This window comes from Mastigoproctus giganteus, chromosome 6, assembly GCF_048544385.1.
Source record: "Mastigoproctus giganteus isolate SK-2022 chromosome 6, ASM4854438v1, whole genome shotgun sequence".
NCBI lineage: Eukaryota > Metazoa > Arthropoda > Arachnida > Uropygi > Thelyphonidae > Mastigoproctus > Mastigoproctus giganteus.
The window spans coordinates 176,625,605-176,643,703 of NC_143580.1; the positions used below are offsets into that span (position 1 = coordinate 176,625,605).

The 18,099-nt window shown below is 39.6% G+C and overlaps 1 protein-coding gene across 1 annotated transcript in view; it reads right to left on the minus strand.

Moving 5' to 3' along the window:
* LOC150084769 (GDP-D-glucose phosphorylase 1) overlaps positions 1-9,767 on the minus strand; it is a 118,532-nt gene extending 108,765 nt beyond the window's left edge. Inside the window, exon 1 of the mRNA XM_090376351.1 lies at positions 9,547-9,767. The gene's annotated coding sequence lies outside the window, so the exon portion shown is untranslated. The remainder of the gene's footprint in view (positions 1-9,546) is intronic.
* Positions 9,768-18,099: the final 8,332 nt, after the last annotated feature.

Below are 18,099 nucleotides of genomic sequence, written 5' to 3' on the forward strand. Positions count from 1 at the left end.
GGGAGAGGGCTACTGCTTGATGAGATCTATCAGCACCCTTCCTCCTCTTTCTGAGCAATTGTCAGTCCCTCCATGGCTGACTTTGGGTGGTGTTAGTGGCTCTTGGTCATCACTGTCATTGTCTTTCTCATGATATCCTCCAGTTCGGTATTAGGAAAGGTCTTGGCCTATATGGCTATTTCTGATATTCTTGTTCATTACTGTATTGTCAATTTATTATTATTATCTGTTTATTGCTCTGCTCTCGAGCCACCCCCTTGGACAGCAATAAGCTGAGGGGGGGGGGGTGATTATGGAGTTACATGGAGCCACATGTGTGATTAACCTGAAAGGAACAGTATTTACAGAATTCTTTAATTACATACTTGAAAATTGTGGAATACCGTGGTATCCCAAACTAGATAAGCAAGATAATATTTGATTTGGTTTCTTATATCTGAAGAATTTTCTTAAGTATATAGCCTATAGTGTTCAAATAAAATTATTAAATAAACAATATATATTTCTTATATAATTCAAAGGTGCCTGTAATGTAACCTTACATATACATTTACCTAACTTGCTTGTGTTTATCCATTTTCTAATTTTTAGAGGAGTGGGGGAAATATTAAGTTTTGTATTGCATGGCTGCATTTCTAGGTAAATGTTTTTAGTTTCAATTATTTATGTCGCCTATATATAGCTTGCGGTAAAAAATTGAAAAAATAAAATTCAGATATTTTCTCCATGAATTTTTTTTTTTCAGGAATTACATTTTATCATTCTACTAGTGACAGTAATTGTCAGAATAATCACGGGTATACTCTAAAGGTCACCAGAACTTCTGTTGCCAGCATCTGCCATGGCTACATTATAATAAAGAATGTAGTTTACATTACAAAGAATGTTTAATTACTACCAAAAACAGGCACATGATGAAGATTATTAGTATGAAGTGCCTTACATTGAAAATGCTTTAGAAAAAGCAATAATTTCTGATTTATAATAAAATAAATCCATTGATCAACATGAAAATTAGTTACAAAGATTCCTAAAATATTCTAAGTAAGCATTCAAATTTTGAAATGGATCAGAGTTCCTGTTACAAATTTATAGTAATATATGTGTAGGATAAACTGGAGAGAGAATGCTATGAAATCAGTATTGAACTCTTTGACGAATTTGAGGTGCTGGTGAAGACATCAAAGGTGGATATTGTTGGAATATCAGAGATGTGGCATCACACAGAAAAGGAATTCAGAATTGGAATTTTGGGAGTACAATGTGTACAAAAAGAATAGACAGGAGAGAAGGGGTGATGCTGTTAGTTAAGAAACACAATCTAAGGAAGTGCTTCCAGTTGACATGGGTAGACAGTGCAGTGTTGAGTCAGTTTGGTGTGACACAAGCATTGGGAAAGCAAAGTTCAGAGTAGGAATGTGTTGTAGGCCTAATGACTGAGTATTACGAACAACTGTACAGAGAAATAGAGTGGACCAGTAAATCAAAATGGAACTTGTGGGTTAGCATTAGCATTAGTAGAGGCATATGATGCAAGAAAGCAAGCTTATTCAGCATCAGCCAAAAAAAAAAAAAAAAAAAAACAACCACTACTCCCATTTCACGTTCGTTCGAAATACCTGTCCAGCTGAGACTTAAATTTGTTTAGGCTATCAACTTCAACAACAAGCGATGGGAGTCTATTCCACAAACCAACTGCCCGCTGGCTAAAGGCAAATTTCCGCATATCTATCCGACATCCGTCCTTCCTCAATTTGAATTTATGCCCTCTCAGGTGATTATTCTGAGCAAGAGGAAGAATCCCATCAGCATTGAGCATGCTCAAGCCATTCAAAGCCTTACACACCTCTATCAGATCACCTCGCCGATGCCTAGTCTCCAGGCTCTGTAATTTGCAAAACTTAAGCCTTTCTTCGTAAGAGCAACCCTTTGTTCCATTCACTAATCTTGTTGCCCTTCTCTGTACTCGTTCCAGCAGCTCTACATCCTTCTTGAAATGAGGCCTCCAGACCTGTATACAGTACTCAAGGTGTGGCCTGACCAATGCCTTATACAAGGGAATAATCACATCCCTGTCCCTGCTAAGAAAAATTCCTGTATATCATTGACAAGACACCATGAGCTACTCTTGCAGCTCGTCTGCACTGCTCAGAGAACTTCATATCTGCCTGCACAATTACCCCCAGGTCCTTTTCATTCTCTACCACTGTCAGCGTAGTACCACAGAGTTGATACGTTGATCTGGGGTTACTGTTTCCCATATGTAGTACTTTACATTTGTCAATGTTAAACTTCATTTGCCACCTCTCAGCCCATCTGCTCAACCTTTCCAGATCCTGTTGCAGCAGCATAGTATCAGTAGTGTCCTTAACAACCCTGCCAACCTTGGTATCGTCTGCAAACTTGGACATTAAGCCTGATACACCATCATCAATATCATTTATAAATACAGAAAACAACAATGGACCCAACACTGAACCCTGAGGAACTCCACTAATAACATTAGTCCACGTTGAGCAGTGTCCATTGATTACCACTCTCTGTCTTCTGCCACTCAACCATCCCTTTATCCATAGCAGCAATTTGCCTCCAATGCCACACTTCTCCAATTTGTGCAGCAGTCTTCCATGCGCAACAGTATCAAAAGCCTTTCTAAGATCCAAATATATAATATCAAAGTTATTCCCTGCATCCAGTTCTTTTGTGACTACATCATAGTATCCAATCAAATTGGTCAGACAAGACCTGCCCTTAACAAAACCATGCTGTGTCTGAGCTATAACTGAATTCTTGTCCAGATGATCCTGCAGTGCTTCTTTAACCAGTGCCTCCATTAATTTTCCTGGAACCGAAGTTAAACTATCAGGTCTATAATTACTTGTGTCAGCCTTTGATTCTCCTTTGTGAATTGGGGTTACATTTGCACATCTCCAGTCCATGGGTACCTCCCCTGAGTCCAAAGAAGCTCTCATAATTATGGCTAGGGGTTTGCTTACTTCCTTTGCTGCCTCCTTTAATATAACTGGATACATCCCATCCACACCGGGTGCCTTTTTTATGTTTATCCTCAACAATTTCTCCTCCACTTTCCTCTCAGTTATTAGAAAATCATCTAGCTCACTGCCAATGTTTACTTCACCTACGACATTCCCCTTCCTGAATAACTCCTCATGTGTGAATGTAGATGCAAAATACTCGTTTAGATTGTTAGCCACCTGAGCTGGATCCTCAACTGTTGAACCATCAACATCCAGTGGACCAATCTGATTCATCCCTTTCCTTCTTGAGTTTAAATAGGTAAAGAACTCTTTTCTGTTTTTCTTTGCATCCTTTGCCAAGGATTTCTCATAATCTGCCTTTGCCTGCCTAATCTCCTTTGTGGCTTGGTTACAGACCAACTTATATCTATCATAGGCTTCCATGTCACCCATTAATTTGTATGTATCCCATGCATTTTTCTTCTCTGCCATATGTCTCATTAGTTCATCTGACAACCATTTAGGCCTGAACCTTGAACAATATTTCTTGGTTGGTATGTAAAGCCTGGTAGCTTCCAAGATTAGTTCCTTGAATGCTTCCCATTTTGAATTTGCTGTTGGTAACATCATCAGTTGGTCCCACTGTATAGAATTTAAATACTGTCTCAGACCATCATAGTCACCTTTACGAAAGCAAAAACCCTTCCCTTTACCTCTGATGGTAGTTACCTCCTTGAGTAAATCCCACTTCAGCACACTGTGATCACTGCCACCCAGTGGTTCCTTTATCTGCAGATTCCTAATGCATGAAGAATCACTACTGATAATCAGATCAAGAGTATTACTCCCTCTAGTTGCCTCCCGAACATGCTGGTGTAGAAAACAATCATCCAATAAATCCACAAAAGCCTTGCTAGTGTGTGAGTGACCAACCCACAAATTCCAGTCAATATCTGGGAAATTAAAATCCCCCATTCACACACTAGCAAGACTTTTGTGGATTTATAGGATGATTTTTTTCTGCAGCAGCATATTCAAGAGGCAAACAGAGGAGTAATACTCTTGATCTGATTATCAGTAATGATTATTCATGCATTAAGAATCTGCAGATAAAGGAACCACTAGGTGGCAGTGATCACAGTGTACTGCTGTAGGATTTACTCAAAGATTTAACTACCATAAAGAGCAAAGGGAAGGATTTTTGCTTTCATAAAGGTGACTACGGTGGTCTCATAGATTTTTTAAATCCTTTACAGTGGGACCAACTGATGATGTTACCAACAGCAAATCCTAAATGGGAAGCATTCACAGAAGTAATCTTGGAAGCTACTAGGCTTTTCATACCAACTAAGAAATACTGTTGAAGGTTTAGACCTGAATGGATGTCAGATGAACTGATGAGACTTGTGGCAGAGAAGAAGATGCATGGGATGCATATAAATTATCAGGAGATGAAGATGCCTATGGTAGATGCAAGATAGTCTGTAATCAAGTCAAAGTAGGTCAGGCAAGCAAAGGCATATTATGAGAAATCTTTGATAAAGGATGCAAAGAAAAACAGTAAAGATTTCTTTATTTATGTAAACTCTAGAAGGAAGGGGATGAATCAGATTCGTCCACTTCATATTGATGGTTCAATTGTTGAGAATTCTGCTCAAGTAGCTGACAAACTGAATGAGTACTTTGCATCTACATCAACACATGAGGAATTCTGTAGGAAGTTGGAGGCCAAAAGCTTATCAAACTCTAATGGGGAGTTAAATGATTTCGTAATAACTAAGAGCAAAGTGGAGGAGAAATTGCTGAAGTTAAACATGAGAAAGGCACCTAAGGGTGAATGAGATCTATCCAGTTATATTAAAAGGAGGCATCAGAGGAAGTAAGCAGAACATTAGCCATGATTATGAGAGCATACATGGACTCAGGGGGTCCCAATGGACTGGAGATGTGCAAATGTATCCCCAATTCACGAAGGAGGATCGGATCGAAAGGTGATAGGAATAATTACTGACTCGTTAGGTTAACTTCTATTCTGGGGAAAATAATGAAGTCGCTGGTTAAAGAAGCACTGCAGAATCATCTAGAGAAGCCTGCAGTTATAGTTCAGACACAGCATGGGTTTGTTAAGGGGAAGTCTTGTCTGATCAATCTGATTGGACACTATGATGTGGTCACAAAGGAACTGAATGTAAAAAAATAATTTTGATATCATACACTTGGATTTTAGGAAAACTACTGATACTGTTGCACATGGGAGACTACTGTACAAGTTGGAGCAGTATGGCATTAAGGGCAAGTTGCTACAATAGATAAAAGGATGGTTGAGTGGGAGAAGACAGAGTGATAATCAATGGACACTGCTCTTCATGGACTAACTTTATTAGTGGAGTTTCCCAGGGGTCCATGTTGGGCCCATTATTGGTTTCTGTATTTATCAATGATATTGATGAAGATATATCAGGCTTAATGTCCAAGTTTGCAGACTATACAAAGGTTGGTAGCATTGTTAATGACAGCAAGGACAGTACACTCCTGCAGCAGGATCTAGAAAAGTTGAGCAGATGGGCTGAGAGGTGGCAACTGAAATTTAACATTGGCAAATGCAAAGTACTGCATATGGGTAGCAGTAACTCCAGAGTAACATACCAACTGTGCAGTACTACACTTAGGATAGTGGAGAATGAAAAAAACCTGGGGATAACTGTGCAGTCAGATATGAAGTTTTCTGAGCAGTGCAGATGGTCTGCAAGAAGAGCTGATGGGGTCTTGACAATGATATATAGGAATTTTGCTAGCAGGGATAAAGAGGTAATTATCCTCTTCTATAAGGAAATGGTTAGGCAACACCTTGAGTCCTGCATACTGGTCTGGAGGCTTTATTTTAGGAAAGACATTGAGCTACTAGAATGAGTACAGAGAAGGGCAACAACATTAGTGAGTGGAACAAAAGGTTGCTATCACCAAGACAGGCTTAAATTCTGTAAATTGCAGCATCTGGAGACTGGGCACCTGCGAGGTGATCTGATTGAAGTGCATAAAGCTTTGAATGGTTTGAACAAGCTCAGTGCTGATGGGATTGTTCCTCTTCTTCAGATTTAGCACTTGAGTGGGCATAAATTCAAATTGAGGAAAGACAGTTGTAGAATAGATGTGTGGAAATTTGCCTTTAACCAGAGGGTGGTTGTTGCTGGAACAAGCTTCCACCTGTTGTGGAAGTTGACATCTTAAAAAATTCATGGCTGAACTAGACAAACTTTTCGAGCGAATGGATGGGTGAAACAGGGAGAGTTTTTTTTTTTTTTTTTGGCTGATGCTATATAAGCTTGCTTTCTTGCATCATATGCCTCTACTAATGCTGACTCAGCAGCATTGCTGCAAACAATAGAATATATGTTGAAAATGTTATAGCACTCATTTTTTTTTCTTGTTGTTTAATGCAAAAACATGCTTTCACTTATGCTATTTTTTTTTTTTTTTTTTTATGTGTTGCTGTAAACGATGATTGATATTAAAAACATTCTAGGGATTAAGAAAACACACTTAAAGTGTGATATCACTTAACGTTTTTAGTAACGTCGAAATATCCGATTCAGATAATGTATGCAGTAATATTTCAGGCACATTGTATTTTTTCTTAAAATTAAGTTATTCCCTCCCCCCCTTTACTGTGAAATGTAAATATACACTTAGTAAAACTATGGTTTACGTTCTCTAAACTTAGGCATTCAGTTTAAGTACTGTACAACCTTATTTCTGATGAGGTCTTAACCTCATTCTCTTTGTCCCAACTGGATAATTTTCTCATTATTCTTATATCTTTTTCATTATCAACTATCTTGAGTTTGGTGAGCATCTGTATTGGGATACCTATAATAAATGGCACTGTATTAACCACTTGTCACATGTGCTGCAATGTGTAGGCATTGGAGCACCTGTGACAAGTGCTCCAATGTGGGGCACCTCTGTAGCCAGGTGGGAAGGAGCAGCAGTGCGTAACACATGCTTCTTGATTAGACCAGGGTTCGATCCCATCACCACCAAATACGGAGGATGCGGAAAGGTCAGGGAATTACCACCGCATATTCCTGGAACAATATGGCTTTAGTTGCTGATGCTCCTAAAAAAAAAAAAAATTAACAATAACAAATAGCTCCAATGTGGAGGCATACTTGACTGGAAATTGCTTAGAGTGCAGACATTGGGAATTTTGTGAATTGTAGTTGCAGGAAAGGTGATGACATTAATATGTCAGTATTAGATAAAGAGAATGCTAAAATGTGTGAGATGCACTTTAATGTGTGAAATGTGATTGTTATGATGATGAATTATTATCTACTTGATAAATCATCTCTGCAGGATTGGATCATTTCAGTCAAGTTATGTGACAAGATAGATTGAGAAATTTTGTTTTAAAAGTTCGTGCAACATTGCATGAACCAGTGAATATTATCCATTCCATTTATGGCAGCTATTCACTGCATTCAGCTTACAATAGGCCATGCATTTTTTCATGGTAATGCACAAATTTGAATGTACAACATGTGAGATAATGTATTTAATTACAGTGCCACAGCTGTCCTTTAAGTTTCTGCTAACCCTTACGGATACTCATATAAAAAAAAGTAAAGTGCAGCGCAGCCATTATCAACCCACTGCAGGATGGAAGCCTCCTCAACAATTCATGCTGAGGGAAATGGACCATAATCTGCCACGCTGGTCCGGTGCGGGTTGGCAGATCGACCGTATTCAGCAGTCAGGGGCTTGAACCCCGGTCTACTCAAAGAGCGTGTGCTACTGCACTCCCGCTCCTGACCACTCGGCTACGGAGGCCATATAACAGGAGTGTTAACAAGTTTATTGTTATAGCAGTCACATAATGCAGTTAATCAACACCAAGCCTCATGGTCATATGCATATTTGATTCTACATCATACATGCTTGGGAACAAGAAAAGTTAGCATATAATCATAGTTACCCATTAAATTTAAAAAGTTTTGGAAAAGCAGTTTTTTAATTTATGTCATATATAATTAAGTGGTATTGGAATTAATATTATGTTTATATGAGTAAAAAGTAGAGGTAAACCGCATAAGAGCAAGAAAATACAATTCATTTTTCTTATAGTTATTGATTATATTTCCTGTTTAATCGCTATCCATATGCATACCTATGTTAACTATGAAATTCCATCTGCTGAGAGGTTTAGTTGATATCTGCAAGAAACTGGTTTGTGGCAACCCTGACAGGTTCCTCCATTTTGCACACTACTTCGAGGAATAGGTCAAAGTCACAGGAAATCACATCAAGGGAATATGGATGTTCCAGCTTTTTCCAGTCCATTGATTCAGAAGTTGCTTGATTGATGCTACTCCATGATGTTATATAATTTCATGCATCCTTTCCAGTTTGAGTTGCAGAAGGCATTAAAGAAATGAATATTAGCATCATATATTGACTATTATATCTATCAGCAGAGGGTGATGGAAAATGGTACCACTCTTATTCATAAGCAATGACAAGCATTACCTTCACATTGCTTGGTTCATATTGTTTGTTGGAATATCCTTTTGGTCAAGGAATTACTCTGATATTTCAATTCAGGTTTGTAGGCCCAAGCCTGCATCTTATCTGAAAACAGACAGCACATGCCATAGATTGGTCATGTGCAGATACTTGAGTAAATTTAGCAAACAAACTTCAGACATACAAGAACTAACCCCGGGGGCTCACATCTGGTGAGTGGGGGCTTGGCACACCCAGGGTCCTGAGCTGAATATCATCATTCTTCTCTTTCTTTGTGATTCCTTTCAACTTTTGACGCTCTATCTCTCTCTCTGGGTAACTTGGAAATTTTTTTTTGGCTGGTGCAGCATAAGCTTCAGGCTTCCTTGTACCATATGGCTAATAATAATAATAATAATAATAAATAATAATAACATTTATTACTTCTCTTTTCTTTTTCTAGTCTCTTTTCTCTCTCTCTGTATATGTATCTCCTAACAAACGATACTACGTCTTCACTAGTCTTGCATAAAAATACACGCGAAGCATGCACGTACTGCATTAAAACTACATTAAAATCTACGGATTTCTTTCTTCCATACAAATTGTATATGGAAAAAAAAAAAAAAAAAAAAAGGGGGAATAATAACTGTCGAATTTCTATTTGTCCGATTCTAATGAAATTTAGGATGGCTCGTCAAATATTTCTATATAAACCAAATATAAAATTCCATGAAAATTCGTCCACTTGAAATCGAGTTATATGCGGACAGACACATGATGAAAAGATAGGCACTTATGCATATATGCTAACGCCCTTAAAAAAAAAAAAAAAAAAGAACAAAAACAGGCCACCGAAAAAAAAAAAAAAAAAAAAGAAGCAAAATTCAAAACACAGCACTGTTTTTCTAAAAGCAGTGCACGGTCTATTCACCTTATTTATATGCTCACTTCGATAGACTGTTGTGCCCTTGTTGAGTGAGGGGTTAATAAATACATGTACAGTATATAAAATTCATTAGCTTAAGGAAGAAGCTATAGTAAATGCATAACTACCAAAAATTACTTTTTTTTTTCTTTACTTAAAGAACTGTGCAAAAAAACTGGTCACGTCCTGTCATCGAAAGTTTCCTCGTTGACGCACAGATTATTATTATTATTCCTTCGGTAAGACGAAATCAAGGTCCAAATTAGGCGCTCAAAGCATTATTTCTATTGCTCTCTGATATATTGACTGACACGTTGCAGTAGAGTACTGTACTAACAAAAAATTCGAAACGAATGACAATATTGCTGAAGCCACTACTCTTGAGCGGAAAACATCCACTTAAAAAAGTGAAATTTCCAAAAAATATATATAACTTAATTATAATAAATAGATAAATAAACCACAAAATTCAGGAGGGATATAGCAGCATTTTCCAGAATATCAAATATATTACATACGAACTCTTCAAATTTTGCATTTCATGTGGCATTGGTTATTCAGGTTGGAGCTACCACATACTGGTTACGGTACAGTGCGATTGGCCAAAGATGTACATGCCTGAAGCGAATGGATAGGGATGTTATTTGGCTTTGATTAAGGCAACTAAGACAATGACCATGAAACCTCAATCAATCGTGTCTGTGTGCATTTACATGTACTGTATTGTATGGTATGGCAGTTTGGCGTCTTCCACACGGTGCCTGAGAGAGAAAAAAGTCATGCTATTTGCGAAAATAGGAGGATAAGGATATTAACTTTCCGAGATAGAATTATTATTATTATTATTAGCCATATGGTGCAAGGAAGCCTGAGGCTTATGCTGCACCAGCCAAAAAAAAAAAAAAAAAATTCTGAACTACCCTGAGTGAGAGAGAGAGAGAGTGAGAGAGAGAGATAAAAGGGAATCACCAAGGAAGAGAAGAATGATGATGTCCAGCTCAGAGCCCTGGGTGTGCCAAGCCCATACTCACCAGATGTGAGTCCCTGGTTCCAAAACTCTTAGCTCGATTCTACGATTTGATTACCCTGCACTGATCTCATTTCAAAATTTCATTTCCGGACAAATAACAGGATCCAGATAAGGAAGATCTGGATTTAATTTGAAATGGGATGGGTTCAGAATAGTCACCTCAGATTCTTAATATCCGATTCTACCGTAATGGTTCAAATTATTATATTAGGGTCACCCGCAATTCATTACATAAACCCGTATTTGTGTCTGTAAAGTGCGTTTTTCTGGTCGATTTGGCTGTTTTGCTGGACGAAAAAACCCCAGAGTCTGAGGAAAAAAACTTGCTTTCTCCCCAAGGGCTCACATCTGGTGAGTATGGGCTTGGCACACCCAGGGTCCTGAGCTGGGTATCATCATTCTTCTCTTTCTTTGTGATTTCTTTCTACTTCTCTCTCTCTCTATCAGGGTAATCCGGGATTTTTTTTTTTTTTTTTTTTTTTTTTGCTGGTGCAGCATAAGACTGAGTCTTCCTTGCACCATATGGCTAATAATAATCTATGCCTGAGATCGAGTAACTCAGCCACGGAGTGTAAAAAGCCCTTTAAAGTTCCTCGCGTCAACTACTGGATTCGAACCCGGGCCTTTTCCACCCGGTGTGGGGAGGGCGGTGATGATACCACTGTGCTAACAGTGCAGACTACCGTAATAAATAAAATTCAGTTTATTAGCTCTCGGTCACTCGTTCCTATAATGCATAGAGACAGTCTGCGTGTAGCACAGTGATATCGTCACCGTCCTCCCCACACTGGGTGGAAAAGGCCCGGGTTCGAATCCCGTCGATGACGCGAGGAATTTTTAGTTGGCTTTTTTTCACTCCGTGGCTGAGTTAGTCGGTCTCAGGCGTAGATAGCAAGGGTTTTTTCCCCCCAGAAACTGGGGTTTTTTCGTCCAGCAAAACAGGCAAATCGACCAGAGAACACACGCAATTTACAGAAACGAATACGGGTTAATGTAATCATTTACGGGTAACCCTAAAATAATAATTAGATTTTTTTTTTTTAATGCATAGAGACAACAGCTCCAGACAAGCCAGTGGTTGCAGGTTTGTCCAAGAGGCATCCTGGACAAAGTGCCGGACCAGCGTGGTCATGTGGATTTGTGCCATCAATACAGTACAAAAAACATTCTGACAATGCTGAGCTTGCCCCAGGACAACCAATGCAACAGCTATAGGACTTACAGTAAAGTATAAAGACACATACAATTAGAATAGAGTACTTAGAATACAATTAGAATAGAGTACTTTGAATACAATTAGAATAGAGTACTTAGAATATAATTAGAATAGGAGAGGCAAAATTATTGATACATGTAGTTGACATGTATCAATACATGTCAACTAAACAAACCCTTAGCTATAATTATGAGAGCATCCTTGGACTCAGGGGAGGTTCCCACGGACTGGAGATGTGCAAATGTATCCCCAATTCACAAAGGGAGATCGAAGGGTGACACGAGTAATTACAGACCAGTTAGTTTAACTTCTGTTCCGGGTAAAATAATGGAGTCGCTGGTTAAAGATGCATTGCAGGATCATCTAGACAAGACTGCAGCAATAATTCGGACACAGCATGGGTTTGTTAAGGGAAAGTCTTGTCTGACAAATTTCATAGGATATTATGATGTGGTTACAAAGGAACTGGATGCAAAAAAATAATTTTGATATCATATATTTGGATTTCAGGAAAGCTTTTGACACCGTTGCGCATGAAAGACTATTGTACAAATTGGAACAGAATGGTATTAAGGGTAAGTTGCTACAATGGATAAAAGGATGGTTAAGTGCTAGAAGACAGAGGGTGGTAATCAATGGGTGCTGCTCTTCTTGGACTAATGTTATTAGTGGAGTCCCATAGGGTTCGGTGTTAGGTCCACTGTTGTTTTGTATATTTATCAATGATATTGATGAAGGTATATCAGGCTTAATGTCGAAGTTTGCAGATGATACAAAGGTTGGCAGGGTTGTTAATGACAGTAATGGCAGTGTGCTACTGCAACAGGATCTAGATAATTTGGGCATAAGAGCTAAGAAGTGGCAACTGAAGTTTAATCTTGACAAATGCAAAGTACTACATATGGGTAGAAGTAACCCCAGAGAAACGTACCAACTGTGTGATACTACACTTAAGGTGGTAGAAAATGAAAAAGACCTGGGAGTAATTGTGCAGGCAGATATGAAGTTTTCTGAACAATGCAGACAGGCTGCCAGGGCAGGTCATGGGGTTTTGTCAATGATATATAGGAATTTTGCTAGCAGGGAAAAGGAGGTGATTATCCCTCTGTATAAGGCAATGGTCAGGCCACGCCTTGAGTACTGCGTACAGGTCTGGAGGCCTCATTTTAGGAAGGATGTAGATTTACTTGAGCGTGTACAGAGAAGGGCAACAAGATTGGTGAGGGGAAATGAAGGGATCCTCTTACCAAGAGAAGCTTAAGTTCTGCAAATTGCAGTGGCTGGAGACTAGGCACCTGCGCGGTGATCTGATTGAGGTATATAAGGCCTTGAATGGGTTGAGCACGCTGAATTCGGATGGGATCCTTCCACTTGTTCAGATTACGAACCTAAGGGGGCATAAATTCAAATTAAAAAAAGACAGATGTAGAATAGATGTGCGGAAATTTGCCTTTAGCCAGCGGGTGGTTAATTGCTGGAGCAAACTTCCATCTGTCGTTGTGGAAGTTGATAGGTTGAATAAATTTAAGGAGGAACTGGACAGGCATTTGGAGGGAATGGTGTGATTTTTTTTTTTTTTTTTTTTTTGGCTGATGCTGCATAAGCTCATACATTTGCTTTCTTGCATCACATGCCACTACTACTACTACTACTACTACATTAAGCGCACGCAATGGCACAAAACTGACTTGGCTATCATAATTCTCGAGATCAGCTAATGCATGAGAACTGCAATTCAAGAAAACAGAAAATACCGGAGTCATCTGATCAGTAGAAGGTGTATGCTCCCCTAGATATCTAGACTGTAAAAAAAAAAAAAAAATGATGATATTAGGGTCCCCGTAAACGGTTACATCTACCAATAAATTTATTTTGTTTGTAAATTGCGTGTGTTTTCTGGTCGATTTGCCTGTTTTGCTGGACGAAAAAAACCCAGTTTCTGGGGGGAAAATCTTGCTATCTATGCCTGAGACCGACTAACTCAGCCACGGACCTAGACTGTAAAAAAACCAAACTATTATATTTAGGCCACCCGAATAATTAAATTCATCTGCCGTGCAGTGTCTTATGTCTATTAATTGCGTGTGTTCTATGGTCGATTTGTCTGTTTGCTGGACGAAAACCTCAGTTTCTGGAGAAAAAACCTTGCTATCTACGCCTGAGACCGACTAACTCAACCATGGAGTGAAAAAACAGCCCATTAAAGTTCCTCACGTCATTGACGGAATTCGAACCCGGGCCTTCTGGATTGTAAAGTCAAATGGTTCGAACTGGTTGGTAATACCACTGAATATAAAAAACCGCGAAGGAATATTGGGAATACGCGTCTTGGCCACCTTCGCCAGACAGTAGAAAGATCTCGTTTATTTTTTAATGAAAAGTAAGAGGTATTAGAACTTACAGTATCTAGTACCGTGAATGGGTTAAACACAGAGAAGTTAGAAGATACTTGTTGATATTAGATTTCAATTTGTGTAGATTGTAATTTTTCGGTAAATACATTTGAAGATTGTTGTTCCAGAAAGCAGAGGTAGAAAAAATATTTAAGGAAGAGGAAAAGTTGGTTCTGTGAGTTTGAAGGTGAGCAGTGAATGGATGCTGATTGCTTGCAGCACGTGTTCGGTACAGTCAGTAGCCGTTTAGAAGAAAAGTAATGTCGAGAGAGAAAAAGCTCAGTTTTTTTTGGTGAAGGGAAAACAATATTTGTAATATGTTTATGCCTATGGAGGTTACTACTCCGAGTAAAATCCTGAGTGTCAATAAGAATAGTATTCTTTTTAGATTACTGTTCTTATGCAACAGAAACTGAACTAAGATCGCCATTTAAGGAATTCATGGTGGATATTCGAGAATTTAACCTCTTGCTGGAAAGCAAGGTTTCTTAAACTAGAAGGTGTAATGTAGTATGCTATCATCAGCATAACTATGGATAGAATTTTCAACTGGTAGAAGGAGATAAATATACAATATAAAAAGAGTGGGAGAAAGAACTGAGTCTTCAGGAACACCAGCATTAGTGGAGAAATTAGAAGACACAGAGCTGTCTAAGATCATCTGATGAGAGGTATGAGAGAAATTTCGTATCTTTCTAATAAAGAAAAAACAGATGGCAACTGCAAAGGTTGGAGCTTATTTAAAAGCCGTTTAAGTAATGGATTATCAAAATATCTTGATCTGATTATAAGCAGACTCTTCTGCATTAAGAACATCCAGATAAAGGATCCACTCGGAGGCAGTGATCGTAATATATTGATGCGGGAACTACTTAATGATATAACTAATGTCAACGGTGAAGAAAAAGGATTTTTCTTTGATAAAGGCAACCTACAGTGGTCTTAGATAGTTTTTAAATTCCTTTCGGCTCATGATGTTACCAATTGCATATTCTAAATGCATCAGCATAACTATGGATAGTATTTTCTAGGAAGTAATTACAGAAGCTACCACGCTTTTTACGCCAAATAAGAGATGCTGTTCAAGGTTTAGGCCTAAATGGAAGTTGATTGAACTGATGAGACTACTCATAAAGAAGATAACTGCATGGGATGATTATAACTTATTAGGGGACACAGAAACCTATAGGAAGTACACACGAGTCGGTAAACAAGTGACTGAGCTAACAAGCTAAGGCAGATAATGAGAAGTCTTTGCATTCTTAGCCAAGGAGAAGTCCTTGGCTAAGAATGCAAAGAAGAACTGCAAAGAATTCTCAGCTTATGTTAGCACTAGAGGGAAAGGGATGAACCCACATTGGCCCGTCAGATAAGAATGGCCTAACTATTGATGATTCTGTTCAGGGTGTTGGAAACTAAATGAGTATTCGCATCTATGTTCACACAAGGAAAAGTTTTTAGGGATGGAAACACCAGCAGTACACTTAAGTCATAATTGTGCTAAATGATTTTTCAATAACTGAGAAGAAAGCAGAAGAGAAATTGCTGAAGCTAAAAGTAAATAAGGCACCTTGAGCTGATGGGATCTGTAGATATATATTAAAAGAAGCAGCAAGAGGTAAGCAAACCCTTGGCCATAAATTGTGAGAGCATCTTGGATTCAGGAGAGGTCCCTATAGACTAGAGATGTGCAAATATCGCGCCTATTTACAAAGAGGAGAGCTGTAAACTTGACTTCTGTTCCTGAGAAAATAATGGAATCAGTCGTTAAAGAGTCGTTATTGCAGAATCACCTTGACAAAAATAGAATTTATACGAAAACACAGCATGGGCTTGTTAAGGGGGAATCTGTCTGACCAATGTGATTAGCTGCTATGACGCAGTAACAAACGAAATGGATACAAAAAATAACTTGCATTCATATACGAGATTTCTGTAAAACTGAAAAGTTTTACAGAAATCTCGTAGTTGTAGGATTTTAGGAGCTTCTGCGACTCAGGACATATTCCTCCGTGTATATTGTCTGTAAATTTCGTGCGTTTTTCAAAGAAAATCGACCAGCCCACACACAATTCACAGGCAACACATACAACACAATAGAGTTTAAGTCTTTGATGCGCCTAAAATCCTCCAACAACAGGAACTAAAACTCTAGTGGGCAGCACAGTTGGTAGGATCGCCGTCCTCCACCACACCGGGTGGAAAAGACCTGAGTTCGAATCCTGTCGATGACGGGAGGAACTTTTATGAGTCCTTTTCACAACGTGATGGAATTAGTCGGTCTCAGGCGACGGTAGTGTGGTCTTTTTCTCCCGGAAACTCGGGTTTTTTGTCGATTTTCTGTTTGCAAACAAAAAATCGACCCCAGAACACACCCAATTTACAGAAATATACAATATATATATACAGGGTGATTCACTACCAGTGCGACAAACTTGCAGGAGGTGTAGGGGACATAAAGACGAATCGGAATCACATAGCATTGCAGGGTACGAAATGCCTTCGTCATGCGGTAGAGGACGTTGAACGGGAGGTCGCGTGAACAGCGATCCCGCTGGAAGTCAGCATTTGCGAACCGGTTCCCGAGGCAGTAGGATAGACGAGTATTCAAACGTTGAACTGGCCGACATGCACCTTGCGTATTGAGCTGCGGACTGTAACCGGCGCGCCGCTCTGCGCTTGTACCAGGAACGTTTCCCGCACAGGCGTGCTCCTCATCATACGATTTTCGCACGTGTGCACAGAAGGTTACGTGAGACTCGTTGTTTCACGAGAGGTACCATGAATCGAGAGCGAACGACGAGGACGCCAGACAATGAGGAGAATGTCCTACATCTTGCAGAAGGCAATCCGAGTACGAGTACTTGAGCAATAGGCCAACGATTGGGTATTTTCCAATCCACTGTATGGAGGATACTGTCAACAAACCAAATAAGTTCATACCATCTGCAGCGCGTCCAATCATTGGAGCCTGCGGATTATCCACTCTGGAGGACATTTGCTACTTGGTTTCTTCAACAGAAACGGTTCGCAAATGCTGACTTCCAGCGGGATCGCGTGAACAGCGATCCCGCTGGAAGTCAGTATCAACGTCCTCTACCGCATGACGAAGGCATTTCGGACCCTGCAATGCTATGTGATTCCGATTCGTCTTTGTGGCCCCTACACCTCCTGCAAGTTTGTCGCACTGGTAGTGAATCACCCTGTATATATATATATTATATTAGGCCACCCGAATATTTAAATTCATATGCCTTATGTCTGTTAATTGCATGTGTTCTATGGTCGATTTGCCTGTTTCGCTGGACGAAAAAACCCAGTTTCTGGGGGGGAGGAGGATCTTGCTATCTACGCCCGAGACCGACTAACTCAGCCACAAAGTAAAAAAACCCTTTAAAGTTCCTTGCGTCATCGACGGGACTCGAATCCGGGCCTCTTCCATCCGATGTGGGGAGGACGGTGACGGTGCCACTGTGCTACCGCGTAGACAGACAATATACACAGAGCAACATTACCTTAGTCGCTGATGCTCCTAAAACTCAATAATAATAAAAACTACACCTGAGACCGACTAACTCAGCCATGGAGTGAAAAAGCCAATAAAAGTTCCTCATGTCACCGACGGAACTCGACCCATGCATTTTTTTAACCGGTCTAGGGAGGACGGTGACGATACCACTGTACTACGCGCACAGACCAACAACAGGGACTGAGGTCTATACATACGGTGTCGTAGCGTCGGTTCTCATATGAGAGCAGCTGCGCATTAATCAAATATCATCAACCGCAATCAGCGATCTAGCCTTCCACAGCGCAAAAATTATGCAATTGGTGCAAAGGGCTGTGGAGCTCTTTTCTACGGACTGACGAATCTCGCTACCCTGTTCTGATCAGATGAGTGTGTGAATCTGAAGGACATCTGGTACTGGAGTTCATTGTACCCAGTGGCGGTCTAGAAAAAAATTACGGGGGGGGGAGCACCATTTTGTGCCTTGTTTGTGCACAAACAAGGCACAAAATAATGCACAGAAGAAAACAAATGTGACACTCAA